A 17,369-nucleotide genomic window follows, 5' to 3' on the forward strand; every position below is an offset into this window, starting at 1 on the left:
TGGGTTGGTGGTCCAACTGTGCTGATGGCTCCATGCTGGGCACAAAATGTTACTATATTTGGCATAATAATGTGCCCTCAGTCAGCCTCAAAGTGTTCCATAGAATTGTCTTCCCTTATTGGATTCTCTATTTTTAATCTGCATTCAAATAATAAAAGTTGGCTGTTCATATGAGCAGTACTGACCATCCTTATTTCAAAGACAAATGAAGAAACCAATTTAGGTTGGGTTGAGGTTAGGGCTGCACAAAGCCCCGACCTCAACCCTACCGAACACCTTTGGGATGAATTGCACTGCTGATTGCAAGCCAGGTCTTCTCATCCAAGATCAGACATTGACCTCACAAAAGCTTTTCTGGATGCACAAATTCACAAAATCTTGAGGAAATTCTTCCTAGTAATATGGAGACTGATATACTTGCAAAAGATAGGGGGTGCATGCAACTCGATATTAAAGTATAACTAAAAGCCTTTTTTTTAAGGTTTTGGATGGAATGAAGATGGATTAGAACATCTGTCAATTTTTATTGCTGTCTGTGCCCTCCTCCCCCCTTTCCTGGTCACCCCCTCCCTCTATTTGTCCTGTTTACCATTATCATTGAAGGTGAAAGTAAAAGAAAATCCCAAATTTTGGGTTGTTCCCAGAAAAATATTAGAGGGGAAAACTTCCCATGGGTACACTAGTTCTGGTGACCTGGGGGTCCCCAAGGAATTCCCTTAATTTTCAGGATTTTCCTCCTACTTCCTGTTTGATGGCACACCTCCCAACTTTTTGAGATGGGAATGAGGAACATCTACTAGCAAAAGTATGTAGGCATAGGACACGCCCCCCTACCACACCCACTTAAAGGAGAATTAACCAAAAATGAAAGATTAGTTACCTCTACTATTCCTTATTGGCTTTTGAAATGTAGAAATACAGCAATTCAGAAATTGGATGAAAGGTTTAACACTGGGAAACACATTTTGAAAGATAAATAGTGCAATTTATATACTATATAGATCAGACCAAAATGAGGGACAAATGAGGAGGAAAGAGGGACATTGCTTCAAATCAGGGACAGTTGGGAGCTATGCTATGGGACAGGAAGTTAGAGGAAACCTCTGCAAAGGGACACAAGTGGTGAAAAAAAAAAATCTGACAGCCTGCCAACTGGCTTATAGTAAAAATACTTCATTACATTGATGTTTAATATTGGTATTATTATATTAATATTATTAATATATTATTATATTTAATATTATTATATTCATATTCATTATTATTATTATTAATTTTTATATTTTTATTATATTATTATTATATTATTATTATATTTGTATTTTTATTTATTATTTATAATATAATATATATATATATATATATATATATATATATATATATATATATATATATATATAGTTATTATATTTAATATTGGTGTTATTGGTATAATCTTTTACTATGGCTGGCTCTGCGTCAGATAAAAGTGGTCTCGCGGGAGGATTCAGCGCAGGATGACTTTTAGAAATAATTTCCGGGCTTACTGGACCCATCGGTAAAGCCCAGGAGTGAATCCAATGTGGCCGTTTGCTGGGCAGGAAGTCGAGTGAGACCAGGATGACCGCCACTTATCTCTATGCCCTTGGAGGACAGGAGCAACATCTGACGTCACTTCCGGTTCTCAGGCTAAAACTAAAATTATTACTTTTTTAAGTCAAAATGCAATAAATAAATAAATAATGTCTTTTGATTTAAAGATAAATGAGAGATCTTTTTGAGAAAAAAAAATAGAATTTTAAGAGCTCCATCCCTCAGTGCTCGCGCGCAGAAGCGAACGCATACGTAAGTCATGCAAGTCTATGTAAACGGTGTTCAATCCACACATGTGAGGTATTGCCACGATCAATGGAGCAAGAGCAATAATTCTAATGCAATTCCTCCTCTAACTCCAAACAGGTCAACTGTAAAATGTTTAAAGCGTCGCCTATGGAGATTTTTAAGTACCCTCGTTTGGCGCCATTCCATGAGTGTGCGCAATTTTAAAGCATGACATCTTAGGTATCTATTTACTTGGTGTAACATTATTGTGTAACTATTGTGTTTTGTTGTTTTTTTAATTCATTAAAGTGTCTTTTTTTTCCCAAAAAATTGCGTTTGAAAGACAGCTGAACAAATACTGTGTGACATAAAATTTTGCAACAATAGCCATTTTATTTTCTGGGGGTCTCTGCTAAAAAATATACGTTTGGGGGTTCTAAATAATATTTCTAGCAAAAAATAGTAATTTAAACTTGTAAACAAAAAGTTCCATAAAAGGGCTGGTCCTCAAGTGGTTAATGGCCAAGGTTTTAGAACTGGTCACTGCTGTTCGTGAGGAAGAGGGATCACCCTTTTCCAGAAAATGTTAGGCTGCTTTTTGTTTCATAGTTTGGTAAATATTCGGGACACACATAATTTATGAAGGGCAAACCATTGAACCTTTACAAGGATCTGTATGGCCAATAGTAGAACAAAATGAAAACCAGTATATACAAAAAGAGACAATAAAATATTGGGACTTTATAGGTACTGAAACCTCCTCCTAGAATGATGAATCTTACAACATGATATTTAAAATGTAATTTTATTATAAATTATTAAAATTGTGTCTATACCAAATAATAGACATATTGAAAAAACAAAAGTTATACAGCATAACTAATGAATTGAACAAACTTCCCCCTCTATAAAGTACAGTATTTCCTCTATAGACAAGTGTGTATCCAGTCATGGATGACCATGGCAACCAATATTTCACATATATGAGGAGATGCACAACCCAACGCATTTTGCCTTGTCGGCTTCTTCAGGAGTTTTCCTTTGGAGGGGAATGAATGTGAGTCAGTTTTGGAGGTACAACTGGTGGCGGTTGTATCCAGCTCAGATTAGGTGAAGAGTGTGGACAGCTTAGCTGTGACATCCTTTCTGTGGGAAATAAGATCTGAAACTGTGTGCTATATCTCCGCCATTGGAACCTGCTTACCTTTCTGTTCATATATTTGGTTAAACATAAGATTGAACAGCCTGAATTGCCACTCCCTGTGTATTGGACCCTTTCTTGGCTTTTGGGATGAGCCCTTCTATTCAACCCCAGGTCCGCCTGTGTCAGACTTTCAGGTACCTGGCTGATGAGCCCAATGGTCTCCCTTGCGTATCCGACTCACGGCCCCTGGTAGAGAAAACAGGAGGCATGGGAGTACAGAGTGGTATGAGAGCCAGGCAGGTTAGTTGCAGGAAGGGCGGCTCTTGGATCCCAGATACAGGGGGGATGATCACCAATTGAACAGCAGATGCACAGGCAGATGATGCTGGAGGAGGTACAGGGAAAAACAGGTCAGGTCACAGGCCAGGTCGACAACAGGTGGGCAACGAGGTACCAGAGGAGCAGACGAGTTCATAATCAAAGGCGTGCCAAGGTCAGGTGCAGGCAGACAGAAGGCAAGGAGAATCCAAAATTATATCAGCATGGACTTGATATTGTCTTAGATGTGGGACGTTTTTTTTTTCCATATATTTTATAATGGCTTCTCTATGCATTGGTGATTTTACATACCAGTATATGATTTAACATCATTTGATCACCCAGTCTAAGGACCTTACGGTGTAGTAGACCTATTTTCTACTTGAAGTAGGGTCATTAGATAATTGAACAATATCTCTGCACATTTTTTTATATTTACGTGCTATCTCACCTTTTATAAAACTTTTTAGTCTAGGTGATTGTTTGCGTTATTTTGGTTATTCATACGTCCATGCTTTCATTTTTGGTCACTATACATGATATGTAAGTTTGGCTTTCACTCATCAGATTAGTGCACTGGTCACTTTATACACACTATTTATTTAGATTTTTTTTGTTTATAGTAATAATTTGAGTATGTTTTTTCTCTAATGGTCACTGGGATCGGATGACCATTTCACGATTCGTTCACTCTCTCATGTGATCGATAGAGTGCCAGTATATTATATTTGCAGCACGTGTTGCTTCCAGACTTATATTCTGGGTAGCGTATGTGTAGCACATACATCACTAGCTCTGCACTATTATTTGTATAGCTCAAACGTACAAGACAGGTAAACAGGAGCAAGGGTCACAGGGAGTTGCATATAAGAGCTGCATATAAGACAGCACCGATCGGGAGTGCACTTCCAGTTTAAATAGGCTGATTGTGCATGTGCACACACACTAGCACGCACAGGCGTACGCACCCGCGCACGTACCATAACATGCACAGGCGCACGCATAACAACGCGCACCAGCGCACACAGTCCAGCACCAGAGCAGCCAGCACTGCGTCTTCCATTGGTACTTTCCTGACAGCCTGACATAGACAGACACCTGGTCAACATTATAGTGATCTGGCAGGAATGTGTAAGCCCTTGTACACACGGTCGGACATTCCGACGGAAAATGTCTGATCGGACTGTGTTGTTGGATAATCCGATCGTGTGTGGGCTCCATCGGACTGTTTCCGTCGGAATATCCGACCGACAAAGTTTTAGAGCTGGGCTATAAAATTTTCCGACAACAAGATCCGACCGGACTTTGTCCGATCGTTTGTAGAGAATTCCGATCGGACAAAGTGCCACGCATGCTCAGATCAAATTCCTAGACCAAAGCTTTTGGCTACTAGCCTGAATGTAGTCCCGTCGTAACTAAAGAACGTCATCACGTTCTGAACGATCGGATTTTCCGACAACTTTGTCCGACCGTGTGTATGCAACACCAGTTTCGGACAAAATCCGTCGGACAAAATCCGTCGGACAAAATCCGACGGATTTGGTTGTCGGAATGTCCGACCGTGTGTACAAGGGCTTATAAATTTAGGGGGCCTCCAAACGTCCATACATTATAGATCAACTCTACTACATTCATTCCCCTCCAGGAAAATCCCTGAAGAAGCCAACAAGGCAAAATGCGTTGGGTTGTGCATCTCCTCATATATGTGAAATATTGATTGCCATGGTCATCTATCACTGCATAGACGATTGTCTATAGAGAAAATACTATACTTTGGAGAGGGAGAAGTTTGTCCAATTCATTAAAGTTATGCTGTATAACTTTTGTTTTTTCAGTATGTCTATTATTTGGTATAGACACAATTTTAATAATTTATAATAAAATAAAATAATAATAAATAAAAAAATAAAATACATTTGAAATAACACGTTGTAAGATTCATTATTGTAGGAGGAGGTTTCAGCACCTAGTCCCAATATTTTGTTGTCTTTGTATATATTTTTTTTCAAATATACATTTTATTCAACTCCAAAAAAAGGGGGGGTGAGGCTCCCACATTACAGATAAGGGTGTCGAAAAAAAATTTGGTGTGGGGGTATTGGGGTAGCCGTTCACGCTAACCTCCTACAACCAACCCAAACCAAGAACATGCTATTTGGACTATACCGGTACTATTTATAGATAAAAGAAGAAAAAAATTATTAAAATTTTATAATGTTTAATAAATACAGAAAAAAGAAAAGGACAATACATAGAACATCATTATTAAAATCATGGTACACCCCAGGATATTTAACATTTACAGATATTTAAAAGAGAGTTCAGTTCTGGTGGCATACAAAGGTCTCCTCTACTAGTTTCGCGGAACATCCGCTTCTTCAGGAGGATATCTATATGAAGTATAATAAACAACGTATAGATCACTAGCAAACAGCCAAGTAGTATATTAAAGAAATCGAAACATCATTTAAACAATAAATATATATGATCACATAAGGGAAGAATAAGGTAGTATTGTATGTAGGTATGTAGTATATAGGAGGAGGTTTCAGTACCGATAAAGTCCCAATATTTTGTTGTCTTTGTATATACATTTTTTCAAATATACGTTTTATTCAACTCCAAAAAAAAGGGGGGGTGAGGTCCCCACATTACAGATAAGGGTGTGTACAGTCCCGGGGGCCACATAATCTATGTACATCATCAATGTTACAACACATATGCTGACCGTCACCTGAGCACAATAGAAAATGAAAACCAGTCCTGGCCATACTTCAGGGTCTCCTATCAGCTGAGATACTTCCTCTACTGCTGTTGACCCTGCTTATGGGAGACATTTATAACCTATTTTATAATCGTAACGTATTCACTCTAGGTACTTTACACCTGACATTATTCACACAAATCTGACATTCTCATATGCTGGCAAAATATTAAACGCAAACACATTGAAACAGTGAAAAACGAATATGCCAGTAAGATTGTCTTGAGTGCGGCCAAGAGCACCATTAACTCATTATGTTATTATGAACGGCCCATTACTGGGTAAACTCCACTAAATCACTACGTCCAGCACAATTTACTGAGTGTTTGCTCACCTCTTTGTACCCTCCTGATGCATTATTTACCTGCAGCGATGAAGGTTTCATAATGTGCTTTAATTATGTATGCTGCATTGAACCGAATATGTGATTTAGGCTTGGCAGCTGAAGAAGTGCTTTGCGAAGCACTGACTCGACAGAAAGTGTCGTTTATCTACCTTGTGTAAAAAAAAAAAAAAAAAAAAAAATTGATAGATCACTCAGTTTTGCTTTTTATTATTTCAGAGTAACAACAAACCACAAGTAAACCTGTGCTAGAAGTAAACAGTAAAAGCCGAAACCAGAGATAAAAATTGGCCTTCAAGAAGTACCTCCTTGAAGGCCAATTCTTTTTCATAGAGCCTCCAATGAGCCAAACCTCAATCTCTAGCATCTCCTTCCCTGAGTTTATTTAACCACTTAAAGGGATTGTAAAGTAAAAAAAAAAAAAAAAAAAAAAATAACAAACATGTTAGTTATACTTACCTCCACTGTGCAGCTCGTTTTGCACAGAGTGGCCCCGAACCTGCTCTTCTGCGGTCCCTCGGCGGCTGTCTCGGCTTCCCCCCGCAAGTACTTCTCACGTTCATGTGAGCTCCCTCACATGGTGAGAAGCACCTGCGGGCACGCTCCTGTGATACAGTATCACACGGCCGCTGTATCACATGGCCTTCCCCCCCGGCGCACCGCGTCATTGGATGTGATTGACAGCAGCGCGAGCCAATGGCTGCGCTGCTTTCAATCCATCCACTCCAGCCAATCAGCGGCCAAGCCGATCGGCGAAGAGGATTCAGGGGGCGAGAGAGGGACTTTCGAGGGGTCAGGTAAGTAAAATGGGGGGACTGGGGGTGCCGGCAGTGTGAGATGTTGTTTTTTTCTATGCATTAAGGTGAAAAACATTTACCTTTACAACCTCTTTATGCCCCGGACCATTTTGCAGCTAAAGGACAAGGCCCCTTTTTTCGATTCGGCACTGCGTCGTTTTAACTGACAATTGCGCGGTCGTGCGACGTGGCTCCCAAACAAAATCGACGTAGTGTTTTTTACCACAAATAGAGCTTTCTTTTGGTGGTATTTGATCACCTCTGCGGTTTTTATTTTTTGCGCTATAAACAAAAATAGAGCGATTTTTTACTTTTTGCTATAATAAATATCCCCCAAAAATATATAAAAAAACATTTTTTTTCCTCAGTCTAGGCCGATATGTATTCTTCTACATATTTTTGGAAAAAAAAAATGCAAAAAGAGTTTATTGATTGGTTTGCGCAAAAGTTATAGCGTTTACAAAATAGGGGATAGTTTTATGGCATTTTTATCAATAATTTTTTTTTTACTAGTAATGGCAGAGATCTGCGGTTTTTATTGTGACTGCGACAATGACTGGTGGACACATCAGACAATTTTGACACATTTGTGGGACCATTGGCATTAATACAGCAATCGGTGCGATTAAAAATGCACTGATTACTGTAAAAATGTCACTGACAGTGAAGGGGTTAACTACTAGGGGGCAGTGTAGGGGTTAAGTATGTGTGTGTGCGAGCATAATCCATTCCAGGAGAATGCCTGTAATTCAAAGCACTCGCATCTCAAAGCAAGTTCCCCCATAGAAGTCAATGGAACCGAAGATAATTCGTTCCACATTGACTTCTATTGTATGCAGTATCGCTTGTGGCCAGAGGTGGAGAGACTCGTAAATACTTGGAGACCGCTTGGATGCACTCGGAAACCCTCCAGAATGGAGTATTTCCGACCAGTGTTAATTTTGGCAGCAAATTTCGATTTAGTTTTAGTCTTATGCCCCATAAACACGGTCAGATTTTCCGACGGAAAATGTGCGATCGGATCATGTTGTCGGTAAATCCGACCGTGTGTGGGCTCCATCTGACTTTTTCCGTCGGATTTTCCGACGCAAAAAGTTTGAGAGCAGGATCTAAAATTTTACGACAACAAAATCCGATCGTGTGTAGACAATTCCGACGGACAAAGTGCCACGCATGCTCAGAATAAACTAAGAGTTGAACGCTATTGGCTACTGGCCCATTTATAGTGCGTGTTTGACGTCACCTCGTTCAGAACGATCAATTTTTCCGACAACTTTGTGCGACCGTGTGTATGCAACACAAGTTTCAGGCCAAAATCCGACGGATTTTGTGGTCGGAATGTCCGACCGCGTGTATGGGGCATTAGTCTTAGGACTAAAATGGCATTTTAGTTTTAGTCCCATTTTAGTCTTCTGCAATTGTTTTAGCTTTATTCGTATTTAGTCGACTAAATCTCTAGTACATTTTAGTCGACTATAATGTCCTACTCATTTTAGTTGTCTAAAGTCGAATGAGTGTAATTCAATTGTAATGCGTTAGTTAGCAATTCTCTACAATTTGCAAACTCATTATATACTGCTGGAGTGAAAAGTCGAATATGTTATTTATTACGTTGAGGTATGAACATGCACGAAAAGACCAGTGGTTAATTTTGAAGTCAAATTTCAATTTAGTTTTAGTCTTAGACTTTTGACTAAAATGGCATTTTAGTTTTAGTCGTATTTTAGTCATTTCAGTTGTTTTAGTCGTATTTTAGTCGACTAAAATAATATTAATTTAGTCGACTAAAATGTTTTAGTCGTTTTAGTCGACAAAATTAACACTGTTTCCGACACACCACATCTCCAATTGTGGTAAAGATACAATGGCGTAGGTTCTTGCCCACGTGATCATCTGTGATTGATCACAGCGGTAACCAGGAAGTACCGGTAATCATCTTTCCTCAGTTCGCACTGAAAAGGAGAGCCGGTCGTCGCCTCTCCTGACAGAGCGGGGGTCTATGCTGATAATCAGCACATTGATTATCAGCGCAGCCCCCATCAGAGGAGCCACCACAGATGCAAATCAGTGCCCATCAAAATGCCAATCAGTGCCCTTCAAAATGCAATTTAGTTCCTATTAGTAACCCCTGTCAGTGCTCATGACAGATGCCAATTAGTGCCCATCAGTAATAATCATCAGTGCTGTCTATCAGTGCCGCCTATCAGTGCCCCTCATTGTCGCCTATTAGTGCCCATCAGTGCCACCTATCAGTGCTTCATATCAGTGCCACCTATCAGTGCTCTATATTAGTACCTCCTCATCAGTGCCCACCAGTGTCACCTCATTTGTGCCCATAAGTGCCACCTTATCAGTGCCCGTCAGTGAAGGAATAAACAAAATTTTATAACAGAAATGAAGAAAAACAATGTCGGTATTTTTTCATTTGATTAGCAAAAAATAAAAACCCCAGAGGTGATCAAATACCACCAAAAGAAATCTCTATTTGTGGGAAGAACATTTTAAAAATGTAGTTTGGGAACAGTGTTGTATGACTGCGGATTTGTCATTCAAAGTGAGACAGTGCTGAAAACTGAAAATTGGCCTGGGCAGGAGGGGGTTTGAGTGCCCGGTATTGAAGTGGTAAAAAGAGAAGTATGGGCTTCTGTTTGGGTTTTTTCTTACTTACCAAGGTGGATGCAGCATCGGTCCCATGCTGCATCTGTCCCCCCGGTGCCTCTACGCTGAGAGACACCGATCCATTGGTTCTCCCCGCTCCATGGGCAGAGAGCTGTAGACTCCCCGGCTGTCTGCTCTGCTCCCTCCTCGCTCACTGTAGCGCTGGGCCATGGAGGGGGTGGGAGTGGCCAGCTCATACTCTCAGCAGCTCATTGAGAGGCTGAGCCGGGTGTTGGTCCAGGGATCTGGCGGATCTGGACTCCGTGGTCGTGATGATGTGGAGCCTGGACCAAATCTGTGACATCAGCAGAGAGCGGATTTCAGCTCGCTGTCAGCTGAAAACGGATCACAGAAGTGCAAAATGAACTGCACTCCTGCGATCCATAGGAGAAGTACAACCAAATAAGCTCAGGCTGGACTTCTCCTTTAAGATTTGTATTCAGCATTCCCTAAGTGGAGAAAAATTGCTTTGAGGGCTTCAAGAAAACTGCTGACTGCTTTTTGAAAGGCTTTGTAAATCTTTGTTGAATGTTACAGTCCTCAGCCTAATTAGATACTAAAATGAAAAAGTAATTGTGTGTACTGAACCTAACACCTAATAAGATGCGGGTCTGTAAATGCCAACTGACAACGTGAGAGAAATGAGAGCAAATGTCGGGGAATGCAAATGAGGACTTTTAGATTAAAGTGTACCTGTGGTCAGACAATGGACGTTAAACTATTTACAAATTCTGAATGTTTTGGGAAGTAAACTCTCCCACTCTGATGCTTCTTTTCATTTAGTCCATTATAATAAGTCATTATCAGACTATAGCCACTGTAATCCAGCCCAAATCTCATATTACTTACTGTTTAAAGAAACTTTAAAGTGGTTGTAAACCCTTACAAACCACTTTGACCTACAGGTAAGCCTAGATTAAGGCTTACCTGTAGGTCCAAGAAATATCTCCCAAACCTATACGGTTTAGGAGATATTTACCCGAAGACAGCCACCGCTATCTACGGCGCATGTGCCATAGACAGCGGCGCACCGGCGCACAGGCGCACTGGGCAGGTCGCAGATCGCGGCGATATGCCACGAGTGTCGGTTCCCGTGCACATGCGCGGGAGTGACGTAATTGCGGCTCTGGCGAATCACAGCGCCGGAGCCGCGAGACCCGGAAGGCGCTCCGAGATCCATGGCAGCGGCGAAGAGGAACACGGAGGACCGCTTTGGGGGCTTCGTTCTCAGGTAAGTTATTCATAATGAGCTAGTATGCTATGCATACTAGCTCATTATGCCTTTGCCTTGCAGGGTGTTTTTTATTTTTATTTTTTTCTCCCTTTACTTCCTCTTTAAAAAACTTGTTTCCAGGGGTTAGGCAGCACCATCTTAAAGTGGGGTACCCCCTAAAAAAAAAAAATTAAAAGTCAGCAGCTACAAATACTGCAGCTGCTGGCTTTTAATAATCGGACACTTACCTGCCCCAGGGTCCAGCGATGCGGGGGAATGAAGCCCCCCCCTCGCTCCCCGCTCCGCTCGCGGCGCCGTCATGCATACTGTGGGCACCCGGCTGTGGCTTCACAGCCGGGCACCCACTGCGCATGCGCGAGCGGCGCAGGGCGCCGTGATACGCCGTACAGTCACCTGGGACACATGACAGGTCCCAGGTGAATGTGCGGCGTGAGGGGAAGTGATGTCACCAGCCCGGGCAATGAGGAAGGCAGATTACGAGGGACCCCCCTAGCAACCGGTATTTAGAGGTGAGTAAAAAAATTTTTTTTTGACAATTATTTTTTTTTACGAATTTTAAGCAGTTTTAATTTTTTGGTGGCAACACCACTTTAAGTATTGTTTTCAGTTGAGTGTATTTCCGCCCTTACATTGAGCACTTCCTGTAATGTTAACCAAGCCTCCTTCTCAATCCAACGTTTCTATGGCAACCCTGCTTCCCTGTTCATATCTTACTTGTTTATTTCATAGTATTTACTTGTGCCGATGTCTAATGTTTCCCTTTGTCAGAATTATCAGCTTCAGCTGATAAGACTGCAGTAATGGCCAAGTTTAGACTGTATGTGGGGTCACATGGTCACATGGTGTGTAGGAGGAAGCTCTGAGTGATTAGCAGCCTCAGTGCTGTGCCGTAGGAAGTCCTGATAACAGATAGTTAAGCACATAGAGAGTGTGCCTTAAATCAGGGGAGATCTGGGCATGCTCAGTGACTTCATTCTACAGAACAACAAGGATTACAACAATACTAAGCAAGTAAGGAGATATCTACAAGCAGTGTTCATTGGGGTTTTTTATGCTGATTTACCTGGGACAAAGTTGTGGGGGAGGGTTTACAACCACTTTAAATGCCGATTTATGCATTGACATACTTTTCTTAGACCCAATCTGTCTGAACAGCGTGGTCACCTGCTGACTTGGCACCATCCACACGCAGCTTAACTCTTTCAGATGTGTTTCTAGTCTTTTGAAGCGTAAGAAGACAATGACTTTTCCTAAGCACCGTCTCTGAAAATGACTAACATGGACTGAAGGAGCATGGAAGAAACAGGGAGGGTCTTGCTAGGACTAAACTAACTAGCACTAAACAAGAGGAGAGGGCTGAGGCAGAACCCTAATCACAGCCAAAAATGACCCCTAGATGTCAGCATACTTCTAAACAATAATAACTTGATGCAGTTCAACACAACACAGAAAAATTACATAAAAGGTGGGACAGAACACTGAAAAAGCTCTAAAAGATCTTGAAAATAAACAATCCTTTCTAGACACTTTGAATGCAGAGTTATTCATTCTGGAAGATCATAAGTACTGGAAAGTCAGGTTTCAGCTTAGAAACATCAGCTGTGTGTCTGGACGCTGCTTGCAGGACTTTTTCTAACATTCTGCAGTTGTACTGCCCCAGTGGGAAAGCACTCAGGCTTTCCCACTGGGGTGTCAGGAGAGGACATTTTCAGGTGCTTTAGGCTGGGTTCACACCGGAGCGATGCGGGAACGCCGCGAATCCGCGGCGTTTTCCCGCATCGCATGCCTCCCGCCGGCAGTTCACACTGCCCTATGCGGACTGCTGGGAGTGTCAGTGAAATGTTAATGACACCGCCAGATCAGTTCGCATATCGCAGTGCGATCTGCAAACTCGGACAGGAATCGGATCGCATGGTGTGAACACCCATGCGATCCGATTCTGCTGCGGACCAAAAAAAGGGTCCCGTGCGAGTTTGCGGCGGGTGCGATGCGAATTCAGCCATACTATCTGTATGGCTGAACTCGCATCGCACAGAGATCGGATGTGATTTGCACTGCAGTGCGGTGCGAATCACATCCAGTTCTTGCTGCCGCAGCGGTGTGAACCCAGCCTTACAGGCACTATTTCTAGCGCTATAATGCCTGAAAACTGCCCCGGTGTGAAAGGGGTCTTATGCACATGACCGGATTTTTCAAGGGACTAGGTACTACGGTCTTTCCGACAGACTTTCGGCGGAGTTCCGACGGACTTTCCGAATGAACGGACTTGGCCACACACAATCACACCAAAGTCTGACGGATTTGAACGTGATGACGTACGACCGGACTAGAATAAGGAAGTTCATAGCCAGTAGCCAATAGCTGCCCTAGCGTCGGTTTTTGTCCGTCGGAATAGCATACACACGAACGGATTTCTCGGTCCGGTGGAGTTCCTGTGGAAAAATTTAAAACATGTTCTATTTCTAAAGTCCGCCGGATTTTTGGCAAGCAAAGGTCCGATGGAGCCCACACAAGATCGAATTGTCCGTCGGACCTTTGCTGTCAAAAAGTCCGGTCATGTGTACGCGGCATTGGAGTGTTGTCAAGGTCTTCTCTCATAGGAAAAAAATCTAAAATTCCACTGCCTGTGTTGTGAAAACTAAAGCTGAACTCCAGGGTGGCCCGCGGGTCCTCTGACCCTACAAGGCCCATAGCATTGGATGTGAGCATAGCTGCTGACTGTCCCTGATTTTGCGGGACTGTCCCTGATTTGGAACAAAGTCCCTCCGTCCCTCTTTCCTCCTCATTTGTCCCTTATTTTGGTCTGATCTATATAGTTGTATATAAAACTATCAAGAAGTGTTTCCCAGTGCTAAAGCTTTCATCTAATTTCAACATATTTTCATTTGTAATTTTTAAAAGCTAATATAAGGAAATAATAATGGTAAAAAAATAAATACATTTGGGGGCATAACTTTTTTTTTTTTTTTTGGAATTTTCCGTTAAGGGGGCGTGGCCAGGGGTAGGCCCTATGCCAACAAACATTTACTACTAGATGTCCCTCGTTCCCATCTCAAAAAGTTGGGAGGTATGGATGTGAGGAAGTAGCGGGAAGCAAAAGCATCAGCTGGCTAGGAAAAAACATTTTTTTTTCACAGCCCCATAGATATAGCATTTAACCCGCACGGAGCAGCCCCACTGCAAGGGATCATTTTTGTTCTACCCAGAAATAATATGTGATATGAAATTTCCTAGCAATGCTTAAAGCAGTATTCACCCACAGCCATCGGCAAAACACCCCCCCCCCCCGGTTGGTCAGTCACCAGCCCCACACTTACCCCATCCAGGTCACGGGCAGCACTTCTTCCGGGCGGCGGCTTTACCTGCGTCTCCTTCTCCTCACCTTCCACCGTGCATCTCCTCACTCCTCCTCCTAGACGGCCAATAGGATCGCTTCTCCTCTCTACCAATCGGGTGATTGGCCTTGAGGAGAACCAGGAAGACAATAGCAAATATTTGCTGTTGTCACACAACTGGGTGGGCTTGGGGCACAGTGTTATGATGCCTGGTTTAAACTTCAGCAAGTCATCTTCACCACGTCTAGATGCCCAAATTTATTGAGTTGCTGCCATGTGATCGGCTGATTAGCAATTTGTGTTACCAAGCAACTGAGCAGGTGTACCTAATAAAGTAAGTGTATATCTAGCTAAAGACTAGCAGTCAGATGCCAAGTGCCTTAAAAAATCTCCTCCTGCAGATGTGTGTATAGCGCCGGTACTCCTGAAGAGTACCCGCTATGTCTGTAAAAAAAATTTTTTTCCAAGACTATAGTTGAGTCCCTGGGGCTAATTGCTCTAAATTGTGGTTTTGGCATCAGTTTGGCTGGGCTGTATTAATGTTCTGCCTGGTCATGGGTACAGTTAACACCTTTGACAGGCATTAGAACCCAGCCTGGTTGGACACATTGGGTACCAATCTCTCTCTTGGAGCCAATCAGTGGGTGCGTTGTCTCACTGTGTATTCCAGGAGAGAGTATTTAAGGTGCTGAAGTCACTTGGTTCTGGGTTCCGGTCCAGAAGTATGTTCTGACTCCATGGTCTTGGTCCTCCTGACCAGCCCCCAGAGGCCCTCATGGCCTGGGGTGCGGATCCATCCATTTCCGAGTCTCGTAATAGGCTAGTCCGAGGCACAGTAACTGGAAGGAGGATTCTAAAGTGGTCCGGTGCCTTCTTGGGTTTTGGAGAGGCCCAGCAACTCGTCATGCAACCAGGGGATGACTCTTCGGAAGAGGGCCATGCACGAGGCTGGCTGCTCGGTAAGAGCCTGGATGTTGAGCTGTATAGACACTAATGGAATCCACATTTCTTATGGTATCACCGGACTGGCTGCAAGATACTGGTACCGCAAGAAAGTTCAGATTTCTATCCTTTTGTTACAATTAAGTTCCTGTGAGAGACTTTTTTGTGTTCATCTACAAGTTTGCAACCAAGTCTGTGGCAGAGACTTTGCTAATTTTGATTCATGTGTCGGCTGCTAAGTCCCTAAAACCAGGATTTATCCGACGGTGGAAATATCCAGTTGTGAGTGGCTACTCTCTGGATTACCTAGAGAGAGACATTTATTAAGTGTCAGCAGTTTCCATACCTATACCTTCTATTCCCAACTGAGAGACTGTGTTAGCCCCTGTACACACGGTTGGAGATTCTGACAACCAAATCCGTTGGATTTTGTCCGTCGGATTTTGTTCGAAACTGTTGCATACACACGGTTGGACAAAGTTGTCGGAAAATCCAACGTGATGACGTTATTTCGTTACGACGGGACTACGTTCACGCTAGTAGCCAATAGCTTTGGTGTAGGAATTTGATCTGAGCATGCGTGGCACTTTGTCCGATCGGAATTCTCTACACATAATCGGAGTATGTCCGATCGGAGCATTTTGTCGGAAAATTTTACCAACAAGTTGGAAAACTTGGTCCGTCGGATACTCCGACGGAAACAGTCCGATGTAGACCACACACAGTCGGAATATGCGACAAAAAGGTAAAATCGGACACATTCCGTTGGAATCTCTGACCGTGTGTACAAGGGCTTAACGTTTTAAGCAAATAAAAATTCCAAAAGGAATTTAAGTGTCGGTCTCTGTGGTTATTGGGCTATCAACCTCGGGAACCCCTAGACAAGAACGTTGAGTTACAATGCGAAAGAGGTGAACGGTAAGCCCAAGAAAACCAGCCGCTCCTTCGGGGGTCAGTGCTACACGTGCCTAGGCATTTAATACAAAAAATGAAACATTGGAGGACACAATTAACATTTCTCCATGTTTCCTATAAGAAAGCAAGTCTTCACTTTTTCATTTGTAGTCTACATCCACTAAAGACTTTTAAAATATTCTATGTAACGGTCTTGGAAAGTGATGCTTTCAGATGCTTTGAGATTAACAGCATTTCTGCAGGTTTTTATGTTGTCCTATAAATGCTCATTAGCACAGATGCTTGGGTGGAAAAAACAGATAAGGCTGAAGGTGGTAAACATAGCCAAGAACAAAATGAAAATAAGGGGCGTTAGAGCATTTTGCCACACATAGCACAAAAGAAAATGTAATTTAAAAGTACTTTGAGCCTTGTGCCAGTATGAAAATTAGAAAGGAAAGAAGACATTACGCAGATGGCAGCAGTACTATAGGCATACCTCCCAACTTTTGAACTTCAGAATGAGGGACCCTGGAGGAGGGATAAGACCTGAGTCGTGTGGTAAAATTTAGGCATGGCCAAGCGTGTAGCAGTGGGAGAGGTTTAAGGTCTGGGGTTAAACAAAACCCAGGTTTCCTTGTACCTATAAAACATGCTTTGATTGCTTTGTCTGAGCCTACCTTAAGAGCTTCATTAAAATAGTTATGCAGCGTACACACAATCGAATTGGACCACAGTATACTGGACAATTCGATCGTGTGTGGGCTCCAGCTGACTTTTTCATCATGAAGTCAGGTGGACTTAGAAAGTAGTTTTGACTCAAAATTTGTCCGCCGGACTTGGCTTTCAGCGGACAATCCATTCGTCAGTGTGCTAGTCCGGCGGACTAAGAATGACGCATGCTCTGAAGCAAGTACGAGAAGGAAGCTATTGGCTACTGGCTATTGAACTTCCTTTTTCTAGTCCCATCGTACGTGCTGCAAGTCATCGCATTAGAAATCGCCCGACTTTCGGAGCGTCCGGGTGTGCCCAAGTCCGTTTGTTATAAAGTCCGGCGGATTGTTTGCTGAATTGTTTGCCGGACCAATTCCGCCGGACAATTTGATCATGTGTAGGCGGCATTAGGGACTGCAAAGCAAC

At 42.6% G+C, this 17,369-nt stretch overlaps 1 protein-coding gene across 1 annotated transcript in view; it reads right to left on the reverse strand.

Annotated features, from left to right (window-relative positions):
* Nucleotides 1–17,369, reverse strand: part of STK32C (serine/threonine kinase 32C) — a 407,759-nt gene that overhangs the window by 335,290 nt on the left and 55,100 nt on the right. The gene's annotated exons all lie outside the window — the stretch shown is intronic.

The sequence above is a fragment of the Lithobates pipiens genome, unplaced genomic scaffold (genome assembly GCF_037356315.1).
Source record: "Lithobates pipiens isolate NorthernLeopardFrog02 unplaced genomic scaffold, aLitPip1_a1.2 Scaffold_25, whole genome shotgun sequence".
Lineage (NCBI taxonomy): Eukaryota > Metazoa > Chordata > Amphibia > Anura > Ranidae > Lithobates > Lithobates pipiens.